Below are 6,531 nucleotides of genomic sequence, written 5' to 3' on the forward strand. Positions count from 1 at the left end.
TTCCAGTTCTTTGCCAAGACAAAAAGAGATATAAATGTATTTTTGTACATATGGATCTTTTCCCACTTTTTTTTTTAGGCCAATTGATGATATTGCTAGATCAAATGGTATGCACAATTTAGTGGCTTTTGGAGCCTAGTTCAAAGTTATTTTCCATAATAGTGAATAGACCAGTTCACTGCTCCTCCAACAGTGCATTAGTGTGCTTGTCCTCCTACGACTTCCTTCAAAATTTAGCTATGTGTCACCTTTTTATTGTTAGTATTCTCCCCTGCTTCCAATGATCATGCATCAGAATGGGAAGAGGCTGAAACTGTGATTTCATTCGCATAGGGAATTCCTGATGAGGAAATTGCCTTTACAGGTGAGTACACTCTCTACAACATATAATGTAAAAAAAAATGAGAGGTTAAGTGACTTGTCTCAGGTCACAAAGTCAGTATGTTACAGAGAATGGGTGTTGCCTCAGGCAAACTGAGACCTGGGAAAGACCCTAATTTAGAAAGGCCAAGATCAACCATGGGGCCATTGCCAGTCATGTTGACTTTTGTCTTGCCTCTGGACTTACGACTCTGGAGGATAGTGAGGCTGACGACTTTGTGCAGCCTCACTTAATTCAATTCACATTTAAGTCAAGACATCACTCTCATAATGGCATTGGTTCCAAGGATGAACAATAACAACAAAATACAGGATGGTACATGTTGTATCTCCTTACTAGAATGTAAGCTCCTTGAGGGGAAAGACTGTTTTCTTTTTTTTTCCTTTTTGTTTGTGAGGCAGTTGGAGTTAAGTGACTTGCCCAGGGTCACACAGCTAGTAAATGTCAAGTGTCTGAGACCAAATTTGAACTCAGGTCCTCCAGACTCCAGGGTTGGCGCTCTATCCATTGTGCCATCTAGTTGCCCCAGATTGTTTTCCATTTTGTCTTTATAAGCCCATGGCCTAGCATAGTGCCTTGAACATTTTATTTTTTATTTTTTGGGTTTCTGGATCTATGACTTTATTATTACTAGGAATTCTCAATATGGATATCCCTCTACCAATGCAGGTCAGCAACTGATCTATTACTTGTAGCATTTTTTAAAAATTAATATTTTATTTTTCCCCAGTTACATGTAAAGACAATTTTTAATATTAGTTTTAAATTTTTTTTAGTTCCAAATTCTCTTCCTCCCTCTCCTCCTCCTCCTCCCCAAATGAGAAGGCAGGCAATCTGATATAGGTTATATATGTGCAGTCATGCAAAACATATTTCCATGTTAGTCATATTGTGAAAGAAAACACAGACAAAAAAAGAAAAATAAGAAAAGTAAAGAAAAAGTATACTTCTATCTGCATTCAGATTCCATCAGTTCTTTCTCTGGGGATGGATAGCATCTTCCTTCATAAGTCCTTCAGAATTGTCTTAGATCACTGTATTGTTGAGAATAGCTAAGTCACCCACAATTGATCATTATACAATATTGCTGTTACTATATAGAAGGTTTTCTTGGTTCTACTCATTTCACTTTGCATCAGTTTATATAAATAAGTCTTCCATGTTTTTCTGAGAGCATCTTGTTGATCATTTCTTATAGCACAATAGTATCCCATTACAATCATATACAACAATTTATTTGGTCATTCCCCAACTGATGGATATCCCCTCAATTTCCAATTCTTTGCCATCACAAAAAGAGCTGCTATAAATATTTTTGTACATATAGGTTCTTTTCTGCTTTTTTTTTTATCTCTTTGGGACTGCTTGGTCAAAGGGTCTACATAGTTTTATAGCCCTTTGGGCAGAGTTCCAAATTGTTATATAGAATGGTTGAATCAGTATACAACTTCACCAACAATGCAATAGTATCTCAATTTTCTTACATCCCCTCCAACATTTGTCATTTTCCTTTTTTTTTTTTGTCATATTAACCCATATGATAGATGTGGGGTGGTATCTTAAAGTTGTTTCAATTTACATTTTTCTAATCAATAGTGATTTAGAGCATTTTTTCACATGATTATAGATAGCTTTGATTACTTCAGCTGAAAACAATCTGTTCATATCCTTTAACCATTTATCAATGGAGGAATGGCTCTTATTTCTATAAATTTGGCTCAGTTCTCTATATATTTGAGAAATGAGGTCTTAATCAGAGAAACTTCCTGTAAAATTTTTTTTCACAGTTAAGATTACTATGTATTTTCCTCCATTCCATTTTCCCCATTTATCCCACTCTTTCTCCTTGCACACTGTCCATTCTCAAAAGTGTTTTGCTTCTGACTTTTACCTCCCCTAATCTGCCTTCCCTTCTATCAGTCCCCTCCCCTTCTCTTATCCTCTTTCCCTCTTACTTTCCTATATGGTAAGACAGATTTCTATACCCAACTGAGAGTGTATGTTATTCCCTCTTTGAGCCAATTCTGATAAAAGTAAGGTTTGCACGCTCTCCCCTACCTCTCCCATCTTCCCCTCGACTGTAAAAGCTCTTTCCTGCCTTTTATGTCAGATAATTTACCCATTCTACCTCTCCCTTTCCTCTTCTCTTAGTGCATTCCTCTTTCTCACCCCTTAATTTTGTTCTTTTAGATAATCATTCCTATTCAATTCACATCCATGCCGTCTATGTGTATTCCTTTTAACTGCCCTAATAATGAGAAAGTTTTTTAGGAGTCACAAGCATAATTTTCCCATGTAGGAATGTAAACAGCTTAACCATATTAAATCCCTTGTGATTTCTCTTTCCTCTTTACCTTTTCATGCTTCTTTTGAGTCTTGTATTTAAAAGTCAAATTTTCTATTCAGCTCTGGTCTTTTCTTCAGGAATTCTTGAAAGTGCTCTGTTTCATTGAATACCCATTTTCTCCCTTGAAGGATTATACTCAATTTTGCTGGGTAGTTGATTCTTGGTTATTTAGCTCTTTTGCCTTCTGGAACATCTCTAAGCCCTCCGATCCTTTAATGTAGAAACTGCCAAATCTTGTATTATCCTGACTTTAGCTCCATGATATTTGAATTGTTTCTTTTTGTCTGCTTGCAATATTTTCTCCTTGACCTGGGAAATACTCCTGGAAGTGTTCATGTTGGGAACTCTTTCAGGGTGAGGTTGATGGATTCTATCAATTTCTATTTTACCCTCTAGTTCTAGAATATCAGGGCAGTTTTCCTTGATAATTTCTTGAAAGATGATGTCTAGGCTCTTTTTTGGATTATAGCTTTCAGGTAGTTCAATAATTCTCAAATTCTCTCTCCCTGGTCTATTTTCTGGGTCAATTGTTTTTCCAATGAGATATTTCACATTTTCTTTTATTTTTTCATCCTTTTGATTTTGTTTGACTGCTTCTTGATGTCTCACAGAGTCATTAGCTTCCCCTTGCCCAATTCTAATTTTTAAGGAATTACTTTCTTAAGTGAGCTTTTGTACCTCCTTTTCCATTTGGCTGATTCTACTTTTTAAGGAGTTCTTCTCTTCGGTAAATTTTTGTATATATTTTTTTCTATTTGACCAATTCTGCTTTTCAAGGCATTCTTCTCTTCATCAGATTTTTGCACCTCTTTTTACCATTTGGCTTATTTTTTTTTAAGATGTTATTTACTTCATTATTTTTTGCACTTCCTTTACCAAACTGTCAATTTTTTTCCCATGATTTTCTTATATTACTCTCATTTCTTTTCCCGATTTTTCCTCTACCTCTCTTGATTTTTAAAGTCTTTTTTGAGCTCTTCCTTGACCTGAGACTAATTCATATTTTTCTTTGAGGCTTTGGATGTAACAGTTTTGGCTTTGTTATCTTCTTTTGAGCGTGAATTTTGATCTTCCTTGTCACCATAGTAACTTTCTGTAGTCAGAATCCTCTTCTGATGTTTGTTCATTTTCCTAGTCTATTTCTTGACTTTTAACTATGCTAAAATGGTGATTTGCTTCTGGAGAGAAGAGCACACTCTCCCAAATTTCGGTATTTTGTGCAGCTGTTTTCAGAGATAATTCTGGGGACCTATAAGTTTTTCGTTCTTCCAAGGTGGTATGATCTAGGGCGGGGGGGGGATACCTGCAGCCTTGAGGCCACATATGCCCTTCTAGGTCCTTGGGTGTGGCCTTTTGACTGAATCCAAGTTTTACAGGACAAATCTGTATTGAGTTGTATGGGTCTTTTTCCTTTTTCTTTGATCTCCTTGAAATATAGACCTAGTACAAGTATTGCTGGGCCAAAGAGTATGTGTAATTTTATAGCCCTTTGGGTATTCTATGAAGCATACTTACAAAAATATTTATAGCAGCTTTTTTTTTTTGCATTGGCAAAGAATTAGAAACTGAGGAGATGCCCATCATGGAAATGGCTGAACAGGTTATGGTATGTGAATGTGATGGAATACTGTTGTGCTGTAAGAAATGATGAAAGGGATGGTTTCAGAAAAACCTGAGAAGGCCTATATGAACTGAAGCAAAGTGAAATGAGCAGAACCAGAACAATCCACACAGAAACAGCAATATTATAAAGATAATCAACTGTGAACGACTTAGTAACATTGATCAATACAATAGTCCACCACAATTCCAAAAGACTCATGGTATAAAGTGCTATCTACCTCCAGATAGAGAATTGATGGACTTAGAGTGCAGGGTTCTTGTTTCTTTTTCCCTTCCTTCTTTCTTTTTCTTCCTTTTTTTTTCAGAGAGAGGAATGTAGCTAATGTAGAAATATGTTTTGCATGACTGTATATGTATAATGGGTGTCATATTTCTTGCCTTCTCAATGGGTGAGGAAGAGGGCAAAGGGAGGGAGAGAATATGAAACTGCAAATAGAAATAATATTAATTTTAAAAATGCTTTATATAAAGTTGAAGGATGATAAGGACTAAAATAGTGGGTGATCTTAAAGGAAAAATTTCCAAAGAGTGGTGTGGGCACAAACGAGGCAGCAAAGGATTGGAAGGTGAGTGACTGGTGAGAAGGAGGTAGCAAGTGTATTTTCTAGACAATTGGCAAAGAAGGGATAGTATGATTAATAGCTTTAAGGAAATCAAGGTAAAGGGAAGGGTGAGGTTTTTTTGTTAGGAGGGTAAGAAATTGTGGGGGGCAGGATAGCAGAGACCTGCATAAGTTAACATGGCATATTACAAATAATTCTGGATTCAGAATCAAGCATTTGGGTTTGAATTCTGGTTCTACTCTTTAATACCTGTGTGACTTTGACCAAGAAATTTCACCTCTCTGACTCAGATTTCTCATCTTTTAAAATGAGGGGCTGGATTAGATGGCCTCTCAAGCCCCTTCTAGCTCTGTATCTATCTGTCTGTCTATCTATCTTTCTATCTATCTATCTATCTATCTATTTCTATCCTATATATCTGTATAGATAGGATCATATCCATGATCCTATAACTATGTTGTTGGTGAAAGGAAAAAGGACAGTGAAGGAGAAGAGATGGAAAATACAAGAAAGGGGAGATGATAGATGAAACAAGATTCCAGAGGAGGCAAACAGAGCGATAGGGTTGAAGAGAAAAGTTATCTTGGAGAGGAAGAGCATCACATCTTCCACTCACATAAGGAGGAAAGGAGAAGCCAGACCTATATATAGGGAAGCTTTCAAGTATGGAGAAGGGAATTTGGAGGAGTTTTTTTGGGATCTCTTGGATCTCCAGTAAAATGGCAGGCAAATTAATTACTGAGGATGAGGGGTAGGGCATAGAGTTGGGTTCTTGAAAGTGGGAAAAGTTTGAAAGAAGTATTGCTGAGAATTTGATAAAAGAATAAATAAAAAGATTGCTTTGTAGCAATGTAGGTTCAGATAAAAACTATAAGCTTCATGAGGGCAAGGGTCCTATTTATCTAAACTTTATATCTCCCTCAATATCTAGCACAGAGCTCTATACCCAATAGGTTCTACATTTGTTGAATGAAAGGAAGCATGACTTTGGAGTGGACTATATTTACATGGATCATCCCTTTCTCTAGCAACACTCTATGGTTCAGGAATAGAGCTGAGTAGGAAAGGAGGGAGAAGAATGATGGAGGTGGTCTAAGTCTAGGGAGGGAGGCACATGAAGCTAGAATATGAATGGTAGACTGGTGCAAAGAAAGGAATCTAGGAAGTTGAGGTCACAATGAGAATAAAGGGCAGGTTCGGTTGGAGTGAGGGGTGTGAGAGAAATGGATAGATCAGAACTTGTGGTCAGAGAAGAGAACTTCAGAGTTCAAGGTCTTGGAGGTGTAGTAGTTTCAAGGGATGATGACATACAAGGTATGGCCATTTAGGTGGATGGCTAAGGTTGAGTGCAATTGTTTAGGTTGAGGAATGCTAAGATTCATGGTTTTAAGAATGATCATTTATCTCTAGTGCTTTTAAATTTGTTTCCTTTTCTATTTACTCCATTTCTGTCCTTAACTTTCTATCACCATTTCTAAAATCTAGATTTCTGTCCCTGTGTTGGTCTCTATCTCAATGTCAGAGGTGTGGTGTAATAGGACAGACTTCTTGGCTTACGCCTGTCACTAATTAGCAGCATGACTTTGAGCAAGTCATTTAATAAGATTTCTACATCT

The sequence above is a fragment of the Vombatus ursinus genome, unplaced genomic scaffold (genome assembly GCF_900497805.2).
Source record: "Vombatus ursinus unplaced genomic scaffold, bare-nosed wombat genome assembly UNPS02014941.1, whole genome shotgun sequence".
Taxonomy (NCBI): Eukaryota; Metazoa; Chordata; class Mammalia; order Diprotodontia; family Vombatidae; genus Vombatus; species Vombatus ursinus.